Source organism: Anguilla rostrata, chromosome 19 (assembly GCF_018555375.3).
Source record: "Anguilla rostrata isolate EN2019 chromosome 19, ASM1855537v3, whole genome shotgun sequence".
Classification (NCBI taxonomy): Eukaryota; Metazoa; Chordata; class Actinopteri; order Anguilliformes; family Anguillidae; genus Anguilla; species Anguilla rostrata.
The window spans coordinates 11,668,542-11,687,228 of NC_057951.1; the positions used below are offsets into that span (position 1 = coordinate 11,668,542).

At 48.4% G+C, this 18,687-nt stretch overlaps 1 long non-coding RNA gene across 2 annotated transcripts in view; it reads left to right on the forward strand.

Annotated features, from left to right (window-relative positions):
* Positions 1-18,687, forward strand: part of LOC135245676 (uncharacterized) — a 142,316-nt gene that overhangs the window by 72,880 nt on the left and 50,749 nt on the right. For both annotated transcript variants that reach the window (XR_010327330.1, XR_010327331.1), the window contains exons 6-7: positions 9,331-9,404; positions 11,361-11,447. This is a non-coding gene — a long non-coding RNA (uncharacterized LOC135245676). The remainder of the gene's footprint in view (positions 1-9,330; positions 9,405-11,360; positions 11,448-18,687) is intronic.

The window sequence follows — 18,687 nt, forward strand, 5'->3', positions numbered from 1 at the left end:
CCAAATACCAGCAGAGTCAATAGTCAATTGTTTATTGTAAATATGGATTCCTTTAAGCACGCACACACATGCACCCGCCCCCCAGAATTTCAAGGACATGATGATCACTTTCCTGTGTTTAAATTCTGTGGTGTAGAAACTTTAAATCTTAGCTGCGAAAATGGCTAAAGTCATTTCAAAGCGGGGGGTTACGTTGACATTCTGTGCTTTGCATTGTGGTTATAAGGCGTCCCACCAATCGTATGCTCAGATAAAACCTGTGAATAAACACCTTAAAATAAAACATAACCCTGATTGTTCAGAGCGATCAGTTTGGAATAAAAGCATGTTGCACAGCTGCTGACATTTTGTTAAAAATATGCATTAATCAGGAATAATTTAGAGATGCTTGTGTATCCATAATTTGCATTTCCTAAACAAACATGATGTCCACTGCATTGAATTGATCCTTAAATGAGCAGTTTGTATGATCAATACATTGACCTTTACATTCTGTTTCATGAAACATGTTTAATGATGTTGTTTCATTTGTGGATGTGACTTGACAACATGAGATAAGAAGATGCACTCTGTCCATCAGGTCAATATCCAAAGATAGTCACAACTTTAAAATGTGAACTTGTATATAAGGACAAGGTGAGTGCACATTTATGTACTGGGTGATATATCGATCGTAGGCCTGTTTACGTCTTGGTGGCTGATAGTGATAGTGTGTGTGTGTGTGTGTGTGAGTGTGTGTGTGAGACTGCACGTGTGAATCTATATGTGCGTGTACATGTTAGGTTTTCACTTTCCCATAATTTCTGTGTGATTTAGCTTTTTAGGTATTATCTTGGCTTTGTGGGGTTTTTTTTTTAGTGCTTTTCCACGAGCTCAGCCCACCAATTATTCCTGTAACCACACTGTCTGGGGCAGGAAGGTTGTCTCCAGCACGCTTCTCATAGCTGGAGGGGGGATGGGGTGGGTATGGGGGGGTTGGGGGGGTCTGCAGTGCTCTTCCCTGGGCTGGATCTTTCCCACAGTGCAGTTGGGGTTTCAGCCCGCAGAGAGTCCACTCCCGTATCACCGCGTCTCTCCTGGTGGGGCTGTGTGCTGGCGCCACTAATTACCTGCTCAGAAACCCCAGTATTGTTTTACAGCCCGCTGGATTGGCTCCCTGCGGCTGGGTGCACTGGGGCAGCTGACATCATCAGAGGCTGGGGCTTTTTTGCCGATCCCGTCTCTGTTCGCCCGACCAGGTGACTTTGTGTGGGTGGGTCAGGGTTGTGTTCTACCTCCGCCCCCCCTTCTCCACTCCCTCCCCCTGGTTTTCTCTTTCACCGCCTTCTCAGACACCCTGGAGATCCATGACCCGTTCAGCAAAAGGCTGTGATGTGGCTTGTGCCACACAGGGAGGATGGAGGCAGCCGATCTCCACCTCTGTGACTTCCCATGGAAAGCTTTTGAAAAGTAGGTTCTTTGAAATGTTTTCTCAACATTCTGAGTCAGTGTTCTGGAACTCCATTGCTTCCAGTTGCCAGTCGTGATCGTGACATCAGCATTAGAATGTTCATTTAATGAACGTTCTAATCACATATTTGTGCCCTTACACCTTTCAGGTTTAATACTCTATGTGTCAGTGTGCGGTCAACTCCATGGTAGAATCCTGACTGTGCCACTTCCATCTGCATCCAGGGCAGTACACGATTGGCCATAATGTCGCCCGGGGCGGGGGGTTGGGTGGGTTTTATTTGTCTGGGCCTTCGCTTTCTTGCTGTGCATGAAAGCCAGTTTTCTGGTCAGTGTTGTGCTTGCAGTATGCAGTATGCCTGCGCAGACTGCGCATGAAGTGCGTCCCTCCAGCAGAAGAACTGCGCAGCTGCAGAGGAGCCCACATGCCTGTCTGCAGAGCTGGTGTCGTACCGGCAGACAAACATTTTTTTTTCTTAAATCCAGGAGAACAATTTTAAGAAGTGAACAAAAACAAAAACGAACAAAAAGCAGACGCAGCTCTTCCAGTGTCAGCTGTGTTATTTTGCAGCGATGGATCCAGGGAGCCGTCAGGTGTGCTTATGACACAGTTCAGTCTCCTGAGGGAGCGAACAGGAGCCAATCACAGCCGTCGCTCTGAGGAGCCAACCAGGGGAAGCCATGCTGAAAGGGAACAAAAGATCACCCCCAAGAGAAAGGACTAATTAAAAGTGGGCTTTTTTATGTGGGTAAAAAGAAAAAAAAAAACCCTCCATTTAAAAGAAGAAAAAAAAAGAAGAAAAGAATGAAAGAGTGAAGAAGAATGGTTTTATAATCCCGGGCCCTGAAAAGGCTGGGTCTGGGCCCCCGAGGCCCCGGGTCAGGGTCTTTCCACGGCGCGGCCCAAAGAACACGCAAAGCCCAGCTGAGCATGGCCAGGCCTGAGCCTGAGCCGCAGCCGGCCCGACCCCCGGGCTCCCCCAAAAAGTAGGTGTTCTTAATTGTCCCTGCGCGCCCCCCTACCCCACCGCCCCCCACACCCCCTGGAGCCCTGGCCCATGCTGGGCTCATGTGCTAGGATTATCATACGGTATTAAGGAGCGACCAATTTAATCCCAATATCGCTGAATGGCGCAGACGCTTTACGGGCCGAGGTATGGGCTGAAGAGTAATCCTATAAATCGCTTAAAAAAACAACGGTGCTGTGTAGTCTTCAACGCGACCCCCCGACTGGCAGCAATAAATAGATTCTTTCTCTAACACGCCTAATCCTGCTAAACAGCACACAATCCTATTAGTCCATGAATTATAAGTCCTGCTTCAGCACCTCGCCCGTCCTCTCCCGCGCCCCATTGTGCTGGAGGGAAACCCAGCACCGCTCACATCCACAGCAGTCAGCAGGCAACACCCAGAGCCTCGCTGGAGAACGCACGGCCCCAGATATGCCATGCCCTGTGTGTGTGTGTGTGTGTGTGTCTGTGTGTCTGTGTGTCTGTATGTGTGTGTGTGTGTGTGTGTGGTGTGGCAGTGGTGTGGCGCAGCAGTGTGAGTGTGTGTGTGTGCGCGTGCGTCTGTGTGAGTGTGTGTGTGTGTGTGTGCGCGCGTCTGTGTGTGTGTGCGTGCGTCTGTGTGACTGTGTGTGTGTGTGTGTGTGCGCGTGCGACTGTGCATGCGTGTGTGTGTGTGCGCGCAGCAGTGTGAGTGTGTATATATGTATATTTGTATGTGTGCATAAAAGGGGTTGTTGTGAATTTGTGATTTGTGTGTGTGTGCACACATCAAAGTGAGAATTTCTGTACAGTATGAGCATGAGTGAGTGTTTGATCTGATGGATTGTCATAGGAGTCTGGGATCTTTGTGTGTGTGCGTGTGTATCTGCATATTTGCGTGTGTGTGTGCGCGTGCAGCAGTGTGTGTGTGTGTGTGTGAGAGTATGTGTGCGCGCGTGTGCGTGTGTGTGCGTGTGTGCGTGCAGCAGTGTGTGTGTGCGTGCGTGCGTGCGTGCGTGTGTGTGCGCGTGTGTGTGTGTGTGTGTGTGAGTATGTGTGTGTGCGCGTGTGCGTGCGTGTGTGTGTGTGTGTGTGTGTGTGTCTGCGCGCGTGTGCGTGCATGTGTGTGTGTCTGCCTCTGTGTCTGTCTCAGCATTCCTGCACTGTCTGCCTCAGTCTTGCGTGTGCTGGCGGCTCTTTGATGTGTGTGGAACCTGATTAAATTGGTGTTTATGCTTCAGGAGAACCACTGATATTTCCTCTTCACCTCCTCACGAATGGAACTTGCCATTTTAATTTTTGTGCAGTTAAAAAAAAAAAAAAAAAAAACTACCTTGTTTCGTAACCTTTGATGATTGATGATTGTAATTTTCTCATTTACGTTTGTCAGAGTGGTCGTTGACTCCGTCCGGCTTTGTGTCTGTATTTAAGGACTGGCGCCCGTTTATTCAGGGTGTGGTTCCCAGCAGTATTTAAATATTAGTGATGACAGTTGTTTTCTGCACAATTAAAATAATAGAAATGCTCGTGCATGACCCCGTTTGCAGACTTGTGTATTTTGCGTAACGGCTGTTTGTGGAAATTAGGCCCAAAACCAAAGGAGATTATGTGCTAAACTGTGTGCAGTGAATCTGGATGCTTCCTCGTTTATTTGAAATCCAAAACATTTTATAGAGGCACAGCACATTAATCTGTGATTGATCAGTACACTGATCTATTTTGTATGGCCTGCTTTTAATTGTAATCAAAAGGTTTGAAGTTTCAGTCCTAAGTGGCACACTTGTGTTTGTGTGCGTGTGTGTGTCTGTCTGTGTGTATGATGAACATTAGGAATGTTTTTTTCTGTTTGAGCAAAGGGCACAGGAGACATGTACCACAGATGTGTGCTGAGTTTCTTTTTTTTTTTAAATAGTATTACTCATTGCTGTGGTAAAAAGAGCGTAATACAAGAAAAAAAAGACATCCTTCCCTTTGTTGCTTGGTTATTAATGTCATGCTTTGATCTGCTTATTCAGTTTTTTTTCCAGTTTCATGTGCTGTTGCTGAAAATATTTCGGGATCAAGGCTATGTCCCAAGACACGAAAAAAAGAAAAAAAACAGAAGTGTATCAGGAGACAGCCGTGGCTTTAATTACAAACACACAGCGGCACAAGGAGGTCCCAGTCTGGTCCCAGCAGAAGCTGCAGTGACTCTGTGCTGCCTCCACTCTGACCGCTAGCCGTTAGCATAGCGAAACATACTCCTCTCTATCTGCCTCTTACTCTCCTAGGCCTGCCTGCGTGAGCCTAACCCTAACTGTTCTCTTGCCCACTAGCCATTAGCATAATGAAACATACGCGCTCCTCTCCTAGGCCTGACTGCATGAGCCTGAGGAGCTGCCCCATGTTATTCTGTGTGTGTGCTTTTGATCTGCAAAAACCAAAAGAAAAAAGTCTGTCTTAAGTGTTTTAATCTTGCAGTGATAATGATTATTTTTTTCTCTCATGTAGAAAATATTAGCTTGCTTTAAGGTACATTTTGACTTGACAAGTGAAATTATCGTACCCCTTTGACAAATCATGAAATTAGTAAAACTGTCTCACCTCATTGGCAAGTGTTATTTAGCAAAAAAGTAATATAAATAAGATTTAGTGTCTAAATATAAGACTAAAACACTTGACTTGTTTTTTGGGTTTTGATTACTACCCCCCTCCCCCCTACGCCCAGCTCTTTTCCGTCCCAACAGACAGAGAATATTATGGAGGAGAACAGCACAAATTGAACAGTTGGGGGCCAGAGGTTGTGTTTGTCTCCTCCCGCTGTGTTTAGATAGTGTGCCAGTGAGAGAATCTGTCGCTTAGGTAATAATGAGTGTGCCTTTTCTTTTTCAGACCGCATCGGGGAAGTAAAATTACTGCTCGTCTATTTTTCTGTCACTTTTTCCGTCTCAAAGAAAAAAAAAAAAAGAACTCAGCTGAACCAGCGGTGCCAGGACGGCTCTTTTTGGGTCTTTGTCCCGGCCTTAGTTATGGTCCAGCGTGCCAGTGCTCAGAGGACCCAGCGCGCCCGTCAGCGCCAGCCAATCGGGCACGGCGGAGGGGAGGGTTGCCATTGACGACGCATAACTTTTTAGAATCCAGATTAAAGCACTTCCTTTTAAAAAAATAATTAAAATAAATGGCAAAACAAAAAAAAAAGTACACAAAACAGAAGTACCAGAAGAAGAAAAACAAAACAAAAAAAAAGGCAAAGTTTTTTTTTCTCCACAGAAGACCCTGTGGAGGAATTTGTCCGCCATTAAAAAAAAAAATAAAAAATAAAAAAGGCCGGGGGGGGGACTCTAATCCCCAACAAACTGTACACAATGTCCAGGCTGACCTGGGGAAGAATGGCGGCAGTGTGGACGGCGGGGCGATCATAAGCCCCCTCGCATTCACAGGAGACAAACAGTGTTTCCTTTCAGCCCCCCAATCATATACAATAATAAAGTCCCCGCCAGATTAAAGCTCTGCTGACTCGAGAGGGAGAGCCCGCTCCCAATGCAGGACGCAGGGCCCCGTTTGTCGAGTGCGCCGTGGGGGGGGGAGCGCGGGCGCACACAAAAACAAAACCGCCAACAAAAGGCCGCTGTCGAAAACCCGAAATCAGGGCTCCGGACGGAGCGAGCGTCACCGGCCCGCCGCTGCCAGGTTTTGGGAAAGGCGCATGTTTCCGAGGGCCGCCTTTTGTAACACGCTGCATCTGTGGGGGCTCTGGGAGCCGGGAGCCGCGGGAGCCTGTTTTGACCTCTCTCTCTCTCTCTCTCTCTCAGATGCTGTATGCGTCCCAAAAGACCGCACCGAAATACGCGTGAAAGGCGTCGCAGCCGCCGGTTCACGTCCCAACTGCCGACACTCAGAGTTCTGTTGCTGTTGAATTCCTGTGTTTTATTCTGAGAATTGAGGTGAATATCGGAGAGGAGCCGTACCGCACGAACAGGTTTTTCGTGGCCGGTCTGATCGTCTGCATTGCTCACTTACGCACATTTCCGCATGCTCTCTGGGAACAGGAAAGACTCGCCTGAAAAGCCTCTTATCGAGATTCTTTATGGTCGTTGAACCCTCGTCGGCAAAATCTTTTTTCTTTTTCTCTTTTCTTTTTTCTTTGTTGTTGTCCTGGCTTCTAATTAAATGAGCAGAATGACTTCTTGACTTGGCAGCGCTGGGGGGGGCGGGCGGGCTTGCGCGGTACAAAGGAGCGGGTTAAGAGAGGAGCGATGACCTTTCCACGGAACTTCCACTAAGGCCTCGTACGCTCGCGTAAGGATGGGTACATCTGGCTCTGTGATGCACTGTGGAGTGTATTTTTTGCGTCACTAGACTATATAGTGTGGTGTGTTATCACTTCCCCAACATAACCAAGGACTCAGTTTTGTTGTTGTTGTTGTTGTCTTAAAGTGTGTACAAGGACCTTACCTAATCCCGCTAGTATTTTGCAACGTGTCTTGTTCCGTTTCCTGAAGTATGTGTTTGTGGACTCTTTGAGACGTCTGAGGGAGCTTGTGACATTATGTGGTACACCGTACGCACTGTTGCAGTCTGGAGAAATCTCTAAATGCGATCTAGGGCTGAAGGATGGCTGTGTCCTCAGGTCACATGTATTCAGACATTCGTGTTTTGCAGAGACCAGAGAACCGACTGTTGCTTTTTAAAGATAATATTTAATAGAACTGTTTCTCTGGACAATGAGCAAAGTCAGAGCTAAGCTACAGAGACCCTCCTTCCTGTCCTGATATTAAGACCAGATCTGGAAGGATTTGTACCAAAACAACATAAAAATAAGGGATTGAAAATGAGAAGTCAGAGGAGGACAATGAACTAATACAAAAACTGATTCATTCAGTACAAATAAAAAGGTCAGGTTTTGGCCATAGTGCTTTGCTTGAAAAGTTATGTTTTCAACATGAAGGCAGTAAAACTATTTTGCGTTGTCCTCCTCTGACCTCTCACTGCGAAATGAAACGGGGAAAGAGTTTCAGGCGTGTGGTGGGAGTTTATCCAGTCAAAGAAAAAAAGGCCCGTTGACAAAAAGAAGAAAAAAAAACCCGTTTTCAGTTATGAGTAAGAGGGTGAGGGTTCCGTGCAGACTCAGAGCAAAATTTAATTTTTATTTTCGAGTTTCAGAATTTTAAGCAACTGCCTCGGGCGGGGGGGCGGGGGGTCACGGAGCTGCCTGCCACTGCAACTGCTCCTGTACCCACTACTTCCTGTACACCCCCCTCAAAAACCAATGCCACAGGCCAACACACACAATCGCTGTCCTCTTCCACCCCCTAACCCCCCTCCCCCCATGACTAATCTCAATTTCCCCTCTCTACTGCAGGCAATCAGGGTGTAATTACAAAGTAATTGCATATTAGTAGACAAATGCATAAATTAATTTTTATTTTGTGTGCCTGGAAGCCTTTGTTTTATTATCAGCATCAGGGCTGTGGCTGCCTGGATTAAGAGTGCAGCTGACTGGAAGTGAGCCTCACGTTGGGCCAGTGAATTAAAAAAAAAAAAAAAAATGCTGACATCTTTCCAACGCAAACTGCCGGACTAAACATACTGTACTCATGACTTCAAGTACTGAAACTACTGCCCAGACACAGCTTAGTGCCTCTAACTGCACAGGCGTATCTTTTATTAAATAGAGGAGAGCATGTCCTGCACAGCAACAGCCAATTACAGTAGTAGGAAAAATGTGTTCTGCATAACTGTAGGGTGGCATTTGAACTGAGGAGCACTCTCTCAACTGTTTTGTCCACAGTCAGTTTCTGCAGCAGTTACTGTTCATGCCCACAGTTTGTAGTGTGTTGACACAGTGAGATGTGAGGTTTTTTGTTTTTTTTTCTTTTAATTTTCTGATTGGCAGTCAGACTCCACGGTGTTCCGTTTCTTAGGGAAGTGCACTTTTCAGAAGAATTAAAGCAGAAAGAAAGGGGTATGAGTGTTTCTGGAAGGACTTATGAAAGAGTGGAGAAGCGGTGCAGTTCCAGGAAGACCACAGCAGTAGGGTGGATTCTGCTGAATCCCCTGGGGGATCTCAGGTTTTGAGCGAAACATCGCTGAACAGGGAAGCCAAAACTGAATCTGCGGTTTGTTTACAGGGGACAGTTCATTCTGAGCAGTTTTCAGTATGATTCTTATTGGCCTAGCCAGTTTTATTTGTGTGAGATTCAGGTTACTGGCTGGTTTATGGGCATTAGGGGGTTTCCAGAGGCTGTATGTGTGAACAGCATTTTTTCACAACTTCATATCATCATCATAACCCATCACTTCTTATATTCTGCCACTAACTTTTCCCTTGACATCAGCAGCGTCAGACCGCAAGCACCATAGAGTGTATTTTGAGCCGAATATAAGAGTAAAATTAATTTATGAACAATACTTGGGCAGTTTACAGGAGTAAAAAAACCTACCTGTAAGATTACAAGCTGTACCTTTTACCCCTTGAGTCCACATGGTAAATGGTAAATGGACTGCATTTATATAGCGCTTTTATCCAAACGCTTTACAATTGATGCCTCGCATTCGCCAGAGCAGTTAGGGGTTAGGTGTCTTGCTCAGGGACACTTCGACATGCTCAGGGCAGGGGATCGAACCGGCAACCCTCCGACTGCCAGACAACCGCTCTTACCTCCTGAGCTATGTCGCCCCCACATGTGTTATTTAAATTTCTTTCCATTACAAATGGATGCAGTTTTGCGTTCTCCACAGTGGAAACATGAGCAGAATTGTGCCTCTAACTGAAGTTGCATCGTTCCTCTGACGGAATGCACACAGCCGCAGGGTGAGTGACCGAGGTCGCCGGGGAAACGGAGGCCTGTGTGGGTATTGGGGGGGATTTCCTCTCCTCATCTCTGCCTCCTGTCTGTCCCTCCCTCTCCAGGTCGGTTGGGTGCTGGTCAGCAGTGAAAGTCATCCGAGGAATGCAGCGCTTTGTGGCAACAGCGGAAATTTCAGGTATGGGGGGGGGGGGGGTTGATTAAAAGGTCCGGGTAATCTCGGGGGTGGAAGCAGCCTGGAGGCAGCCAGTGCGTCTATAGCGTCTGCGTGTCTGATTATTCTCATCTGTGTCAGCACGACCGGCATGTCTCATCTGCGTTTGCCTTTTAACCCCCCCCCCCCAAAAAAAGAATTTCACCAGTCAAGACCCATTTTCCATGTTTCTCTGTTTAAAGCTACATGAGAAAGACAGTGTACATGTGTATGGTGGTGACCCCTTGCAAAGTTCCCCCCCCTAAAAAGTGAAAAATTTCACTGTCACCAGTTATGACCAGGGTTTCTTATAAGGGTGAGTGTTACACCAGGCTGGCTGGACTAATATGAATTATCTGGGTCCTTTTTTTAATTTTTAATTTTAAGTTTATACATGACCGTACTTCCCATATCCTAGGCTCTGTTCGAGTAGTGCTTCTGTTTTCAGGGTCACAGATTGCATTGAGGTTTAACTGTTAGTTAATTCCTAGCAGCGTTTCCAGCCCCAACCCAAATCTGAAATAAAGAGGGGACAAGCTGCAAATAGTTGTTGCAGGCTGCCATATTCAGATGGGTTTCAAAGCAAGCTTGCAGGAGGGCCCTGCTGTATGGAACTGATGTGGACATCTGTTCAACTGATGATATGTGCCGTGTTACAGTTTCCAACCTTTCAATTTTCGTTACAAATCGGACTACTCAAAAACCGGGAATGTTTCTGCCCGGATAGAGAGAGAAAATGAAGTAGCGGTGATTTATAGTTCAGTTTAAGTTGATGCATATATTCTGCAGATGTGCGATGTGTCCTTTTCACACGCTCTTGATTGTTTCCCTTTTGTTTATACGCTATGTGTTAAAACCCACAACACTTGGAAAGGCATGCGTATGAACTCTGTGAAATGAAGTGATCCCTGGCCAGAACAGCACTCTGGGGTTTAAAGGATGATATAAAATGCCTTTGGGTTTGGTTTATGGCCTGTGTAGCGTGCTTGCTGTGATTGCAGTCTCTCCGATCGGTGACATAAGCACGTGATCGCATATTTCATGTTCTCGAAACAGATAAAACTCAATGTGACGTAAGCATTTGGCACAGCTGACGTAGAGCATTTGTAAGATCTTCATTGGCCTTTTGGGACTTAATGTGGACCTCTCATGTGTGAAACGGTCTGTGTGTGTGTGTGTCTGTGTGTGCGTGTGTGTGTACAGTGGAGGAAAAACTGAGAGTGGTGTATTTAAATGTCTCCCGTGACCTTGAGTGAGGCAGGGTGGAAACCGGTCCCCTCTCTCGCATAAACCACATGTTCCAAGATGACAACACTAATTTAGTCATGGAAGAAGCACATTGCAAAAAAAAAAAACACATGACCAAAGCATCAAAAATAAACATTATGATATTAGCTAAGAGAGGGGTGTCTCACTCCGGTCCTGGGGGGCCACTGTGTCAGCTGGTTTTCAGTGCGTTTCAACACACGTGATTCATTTAAGGCTCTGATTGGGTAAAGAGTCCACACGCCTTGTTCTCAAGACCTTAGTTGGCTTATGATTTGAAAGGCAACCGCAAATACCCGCGGGCACCGCGGCTCCCAAGAACTGGAGTTTGACGCCCCTGAGCTGAGGGTTTCTCATTGGCTTACTGCTGTGAACTACTAGGCCAGCCATAGCAGCCTCCAGACAGCCGTCCCACACGGTCACACCTGCGCGGTTGAAGCTCCGCGACCCACAGAATTTCACCCACCTGCAGGTACGCCAGAGAGTTGATAAGGGCCCGTTATTCAGGTGCATCCACAAGGGACTGAGCTGAAAGAGGCCGTATAATACCTTTAGAGCTGGAGGCCAAAACACCGTGGGCTCTCACAATTGACAAGATTAGAACCCCCCCCCCTCCCCCCCGGTAGTTTCTTGAAGGCATGACCCTCATAGTGCCTATCTGCTCTGTCTCTGCAGAGAAACGTGTGCATAAAACAGGACTGCGCTGTTGGAGCCAGACTGATCCAACCGGAGGATAAGGTTAGGAGAGGGATTCTCAAAAAGGTATGCAGTGCGCTCCTGGGTTTTTTTTTTTTTTTTTTGTTTAGTCGGGATCCACGGGAGATTGGGTAGCGCTGCGATGCTATCTGATGTACAGTATGTGTTACTGTTAAGTGCGACCAGTTGGCGGGCCGGGAAAACAAATTCCTGTTTGGTGCTTGATAAGATAATGTTTGAGTGCTGAATGCGGGTCTTCGCTTGTGTTTTTAGCTTTTCCCTTGTTTGGCTGTTGCTTAGCTGTTCTCCCCAGGTGAGCCTGGGCTTCTTTTAAAGTCAAAACATTCCCTTACCTGTGCAGGCTTTCAAACCACGGACAGTGAAGAGAACAGAGAGGAGTCACGCTTCACATTCCACACGTTGAAATTCGAATGTGGAACCGCAAAATATTTAGTCCAGTGCCTGCGTGAGAGTGGAAAATCTGTGCAGATGCTCTAAATGAGTGGTCAGGATCCCAGGGCCAAATGAAAGGCCGAAGAATTTGACAACCGAAGGTCTCTTCGCGGCGACTGAGATGAGGGCTGACTTTGCAGAGGCGAAGGGGTCCTTTGATGTGTCTCTGACAGATTAGCAAAACCTGACAGACTAAACAGGCCTGTGGAGACCAGCTGTGTTGTGTGGGGGTTGCTAGGTGTGTCCCACGGGTTCCCATGTGTCACTTTTGGGAAGCGTTGGTACCCCGCCCTGTGGGGGCCAGCCGAAAACCCTGCGGTGCTCCCCGTGTTTACAGTGCCAGGGTCCCACGGGCATTTTGGGCGGAGCACCATGTGTATCTACGCCTGCCAGCTTTTGGCTCGTCCTTTTTCCAAATTTCCCACAGAGGGAACTCTCATGAGGGCGGTGGGGCGGGGGCGCGGAGGGGGAGGGGAGGGGGAGGGTGAAGGGGGAGGCAGTGGGGGCAAGTGGACACGCACAGGGGTAATTAATGTGGCCTCTCTGTCACACAGAGGAAGCTGGATCCTGAAGCCTCTGGCTTCTGCGCTGCTCTACTGGTTCGATTGGGGTGGGTGGTGGGGTGGGGTGGGGGTGTGGGGGGTTTGGGGTGCAGAAAACCAATTAGCCGAAAACCGCAGGAGAGTTCACGCTCACCCCCCAGCTGCAGCTTGCCGTTTTTTCTCATTAATTGGGAAAGGCCACAAATTGGCACACGTGTCAGGAAACTAACATGTAGGGTTTGTGCCGAAAAATGAAAGCCCCCGTTTTTATTCGGCAGAAACAAAAGCCTGCACACAGTTGGGCCCTCGGTGTGTTTGACGCGCCCTGATTGATGCGCTCTTCATTTTATGCGCTCACATAAAAGGGTACCGCAGCCCATTAAAGACGCAGTGCATTGCGTGCGTGGAAATAACACGATGCACAAATTCAAGATTGCACTAAAGCCATCAATCGTCTGATACCATGACACATACAAAAAGCCTGTTCTTGAACAACATTAATGTTTGCAAACTATTGTTGCCTCCTTAAAACAGGGCCAAAAAAAGTTACCATTTGTTCTGCACAGTCCTTCATAAACCCCATACACTCCCAAGGACGTTTTTCATTTTGTATTAATCGAATAATATAAGGGATTTACTTCAGCGGTGCATCGTAATACAGCGATTAGCATAAGCGGTGTGTAAAAGGCCATGACACCAGGAAATGCGTGCGTCTGAACTGTGCCTGAAATGTGCGGCGATCCCGGACCATAACAGCACTCTGGGGTTTGAGAGGATGATATCAGATGCCCTCGGAGTTTAGTTTATGGCCCATTTAGTGTGCTTTGCTGCGATCGCAATCTCCTGATTGGTAACACAAGCACGCATTTTTAAAAAGTGCACAAGCGCACAGCTTTCCACTGCCTGCTGCAGAGGGGGAACAGGTCCTGCCGGTTTTTTTTTTTTTTAAGAAATGGAGAAATGCAAAGCTGCCTTGTATCTGTAAAGGATAAAACATTATTTGGAACCTATTTTTGTTGTTACTCGTGACATGTTTCTTGCATGGGAACCAAAAAAAAAAAACCGTCAACGCGAGCGAGGAAAGCGTACTCCGGCGATAACAATGGCCCGTGCAGACAGCGCGGTGCTGGCCCGAGCGTTTCCTTCCTGTGTGCCGGCGCTCTCGCCGCGACCTTTAGCGGAATTGGCGTCTGGGCTGCGGCTCCCCCGGCGTTCCCGTGGGCACGGCGTGTTCCGTACGGGGTCACGTGCGCGCCCGGCGTGCGGCCAGGTCGCCCGACGCCGCGCAGCCTCGTTCCGTTCTGCTCTGCGGTCGCCGCGCTCGCGGGCGCTCCTCGCGCTCGGTCTGCGGGCCACTCGCGCGCCCGTCGGCATGGCAGCGCCGTCGCCCCCCCGCCTTGTCCACGCCGCAGGCGTGCGAGGCCCCTGCTTTTTCTGTTTTCTGTCCCTCCTTTCTGAAAAAAACGGCTTTGCTGTGGCGGGCTCGTCTGATCCCGTCTGCACCCCCGTTTCCCAGCACCACTCTCCCAGCTTCGGAACGCTGACCTTACCTTACAGCGCGCGCAGGTGCGCAGGTGCGTTGTTCCCCATTCAGGAGCAATGACACATTGGGGAACATTCAGACTGAAAGGCCTGTTTGGAATCTCCTCACCAGCATCTGCTTGAGTCCCACACAGTGACCTTTAAGCCTTGTTTGTGCAACATGCTGAGTGAGGGGTAAATGTAGTAACAGTCGTCACCATTATCTTCATCATCACCATCGTAATTGACATGGCCAGTTTTAGTCTTTTCCAGGGTAGCGTTTGCCCATTCCAGTAACAGGATGGAGTGAGTATATAGGGGGGCGTAGTGACTTACAGTAAGCACTGTGACAAGCTGTACGTACAACCGGTCTTTCTTTTTCCTTCTTTTTCTGTGGAGAGGAAAGGGGGGAAGAAGTGACGGCGCGGAATGTAACTGGAAGAGTTATGGAGCTGGGTTACGGCTCAGGAAATTGTTCTGTCAGACAGCGCCGGTCAATATGAAGAAATCACAGCCTCGCCTGTTCATGTACTGAAGAGCAGCTATTAGTGAGTGTGTAAATGAGTGAGAGATCTGAACCTGTACGTTTATATGGCCTGTTTACATGCGGGGAAATGTCTGTGCGTAATTTTGAAGACCTGTTGTAAAAGGTGATGTCTGATGAGTTATGGGAGAGCAAAGAGACTTGGGTGCTTGACGTATGGAGGCAAAAGGAGGTAGCAAGCAACTCCATCTCTGGGCCAACATTGCTTTCTATCCCTTCGTTAGGATTCAGTATGCTGTCATGGCGACTGCATCCTTACCCCTCAGTTCATGCTGTGAATGTTTATGCTCAGCAGGATGAAAATCAACTCTCTATTAAATTAATAGGTCATGCTGCCGGATCTCTGGAGATGAAGGAAGTTATTTGGGGTATTCAGAACTGCGTTTCAAAGCCAGAAAATAAAGGCAGTTTTGCTTTGTTTCCCATAAAGTTCTTCATCACACATGTCGTCTTTGTGAACTAAGTGTGGCATTACGTAGCTGTGAGTTGCGGAAGACAGAAAGTGGTGCAGCTTCGCTGGCGCTGGATGTTACGGGAAGCCGTCTGCTAGTCGTTCAGATCTGCATCGCCAGAAAGTGTCTCTGCCGCTGCCCGTGGCCCGTGTTTAGACTAATGTCCCGCTGCCCGGGCTGCTGCTCGGATGCCATAAACAGACAACTGCTGCGGTTCCTTCCGGACTGAGTTTTCCGCGGGGCACGTTCTCATCGCGCTCTCGCTATCGGATGGGAACGGGACCCGGTATCTCCACATCAGGAGAATGAGTGACGGAAAACATTTCTCAGGGCTCTAAACTCTGTGAACTCTCTCCCCGAGCGAAATTGTCTTGGCTTCTGGCTAAGTGTTGCAGCTTGCGCTATACAGTACGTTCGCCCACTGGCAAACATTGCCGACAGGATGGCTTTCAAAGAGGGTCCCCCAGAGCTAAAGCTTTTAAAAAAAGAAAAAAAAAGAGACAGTTTAAGGAGGAAAAGCCTGGCTCTCAGAGAAGAGCCCAGACTCCTGTAATTACCGCTCCTTACAGACGCTGGCTGCTTCCCTCGGTCGGGCGTGAGAGAGATGAGACTCGGAGAACGCGGCTTCCTCGCCACGGTTACTCGCCGCGGTTACGGTCCTAATTAGGGAGGCTGCTTCCTCTGGCTGTTTGCGCTGCTGTGAGTCTTGCGATGTTGGCAGTGATTTCCCTTCCCCCCCCCCCCCCCCCCCCCACCCCCCGTCCCAGTACCTGAAAACAATTAAGCTTATTGTCTTCTGCTTCAAATTCATGAACTCTGGGGGCGACACAGCTCAGCTCAGAAGGTAAGAGCGGTTGTCTGGCAGTCGGAGGGTTGCCGGTTCGATCCCCCGCCCTGGGCGTGTCGAAGTGTCCCTGAGCAAGACACCTAACCCCTAATTGCTCTGGTGAATGCGAGGCATCAATTGTAAAGCGCTTTGGATAAAAGCAGTATATAAATGCAGTCCATTTACATGAAGGCACAATTTGCCACAATTTTCTCTCTTTTCAGTTTGGAGGCTTAGTGTGGGTTTCTTCACTTAGGTTCTCTTCCATTGTACGTTGCTTTCGATTTGACTATTGGGTGGCAGTTTAGTATAATGGTTAGGGAACCGGACTTGTATGGTAGGATGCTGCTGTTGTACCCTTGAGCAAGTTTCTTAACCTGTATTGCTGCAGGTTGTATAAAAAAATCTAAAAAGTTATGCAAGTTGCTCTGGATAATAGCCTCTGCTAAATGGCTATGATGTGATGTGTAATGACTAAATTATTTTAATGTGGATCTTTAGTGTAAATAAATGGGGCTGTGATTGTGGGCTTCTGCTTGGTATATGCCAGTTTTTAAGTGATTAAAAAGTTTCCTTTGGACACAGCTGAGCGGTAGCAGAACCCTGCAGTTTATTCTGGAATCCTCGCAGTGTCTGAATGGGAGGGGGTCATTAAGTTAGATTTGCACAGAGAAGAGGAGGGCTAGGGACACCCTGGGCTGGCATTCTGCCTCACTAACCCCCCCCCACCACGATCAACCCCCCCTCCCCCTCCCCGACCCGAACTGTGCGTTCTTCCCCTGGCCAAAGTCATGTCGGGGTACTGGCGTGACAGAGACACGGCTTTTTAAAAACCGCATTTTGATATATATGCGCTTGGCTGCAGCCCGCGGAGCCAGGATGACCGGAGTGGACTAAACAAAGAAGGGAAACTTGGCAAGGAACGTCGAGCAGGGGGGGGAAAAAGGGGGGGCGGGGGGGCTCCGTATATAAGATATATGTCCTTGGCTGGCCGTGCATTCACAGGGCACACGTGTGTAAGCTGTAATGTGTGCATGTGGTGTCCCGTCTCATTAGCGAACCTTTTGCAGGACGGAACGGGGAACAGTTTGAGCACAGCCCGGCAGTGACTGCGTGTCCCGTCCTGACTCATTAGCCAGAGCTTCTGCGAGCCGCGCAGACAGTCCAGCCGGGGGCCCGGGGCTCCTCGCAGGGGGAGATTGATGGGCGCAGAACTAAAGAGCCCAGGGCTCGCAGGCCCCCTTCAAAGGGCCCTAAATCTAATTTACACCCCGAGCCGCATCCAGCAAAGGTTACAGGAGTGCTATCATTACAGGAACACTACAAAGGAGAACAAAAACAAAAAAAGGAGGGAAAAAAATCCGGTGCCTGGACATTAAACGGGACAGCTGAAATATGCTTGTCCAGTTTTGATTGTTACTTTTTATTACTGTAACACTGTTGACTCGTACAGACAGAAGTGTAATTATTGAAAGGAGTGATTTCACCAAAATTATTGCCAACCAGAGACTTGCTTTCTGCCTCCTGCTTTTGAAAGTGTGCAAATATTTCTCCACCATAAGGTTACTTTCTCCTCTATAACCCGAACCTCTGTTCATCACCATTAATTGCAATGATTGATCTTCACCGAGTGGTGCCAGATTGGGCGGATACCACCCAATCGGGCTACTTATGTTGTTGGGCAGGGGAAAAATGGCTTTGGGCGGGTTCACCATTTTCAAATCTGGCAACACTGTCCTGTCCACAACAATGGTCCTAGGCCCTATTGTCTGGGAGCTATTGAACATTGAAAGCGTTAGCCGGCTGCATTTTTTTCCGGTCGGCGGCTTAAAGTCAGGGTTGGAAATATTCGTGTAAAATCGCGCGGGGTGGTAGCGCCCGAAACATAGGCTCTGCTTCTCGGGGCCGCTGTCTGTGAACACTCTAGCAGTGCTTTGATGGTCCTAGGCCCTATTGTCTGGGAGCTATTGAACATTGAAAGCGTTAGCCGGCTGCATTTTTTTCCGATCGGCGGCTTAAAGTCAGGGTTGGAAATATTCGTGTAAAATCGCGCGGGGTGGTAGCGCCCGAAACATAGGCTCTGCTTATCGGGGCCGCTGTCTGTGAACACTCTAGCAGTGCTTTGATGGTCCTAGGCCCTATTGTCTGGGAGCTATTGAACTTTGAAAGCGTTAGCCGGCTGCATTTTTTTCCGGTCGGCGGCTTAAAGTCAGGTTTGGAAATATTCGTGTAAAATCGCGCGGGGTGGTAGCGCCCGAAGCAATTGGCTCTGTTTCGGGGCCGCTGTCTGTGAACACTCTAGCAGTAGTTTGATGATCCTAGGCTCTATTGTCTGGGAGCTATTGAACTTTGAAGCGTTAGCCGGCTGCATTTTTTCCGGTCGGCGGCTTAAAGTCAGGGTTGGAAATATTTGTGTAAAATCGCGCGGGGTGGTAGCGCCCGAAACATAGGCTCTGCTTCTCGGGGCCGCTGTCTGTGAACACTCTAGCAGTGGTTTGATGGTCCTAGGCCCTATTGTCTGGGAGCTATTGAACATTGAAAGCGTTAGCCGGCTGCATTTTTTTCCGGTCGGCGGCTTAAAGTCAGGGTTGGAAATATTCGTGTAAAATCGGCGGGGTGGTAGCGCCCGAAGCATAGGCTCTGCTTCTCGGGGCCGCTGTCTGTGAACACTCTAGCAGTGGTTTGATGGTCCTAGGCCCTATTGTCTGGGAGCTATTGAACATTGAAAGCGTTAGCCGGCTGCATTTTTTCCGGTCGGCGGCTTAAAGTCAGGGTTGGAAATATTCGTGTAAAATCGCAGGGGGTAGCGCCCGAAACATAGGCTCTGCTTCTCGGGGCCGCTGTCTGTGAACACTCTAGCAGTGGTTTGATGGTCCTAGGCCCTATTGTCTGGGAGCTATTGAACATTGAAAGCGTTAGCCGGCTGCATTTTTTCCGGTCGGCGGCTTAAAGTCAGGGTTGGAAATAT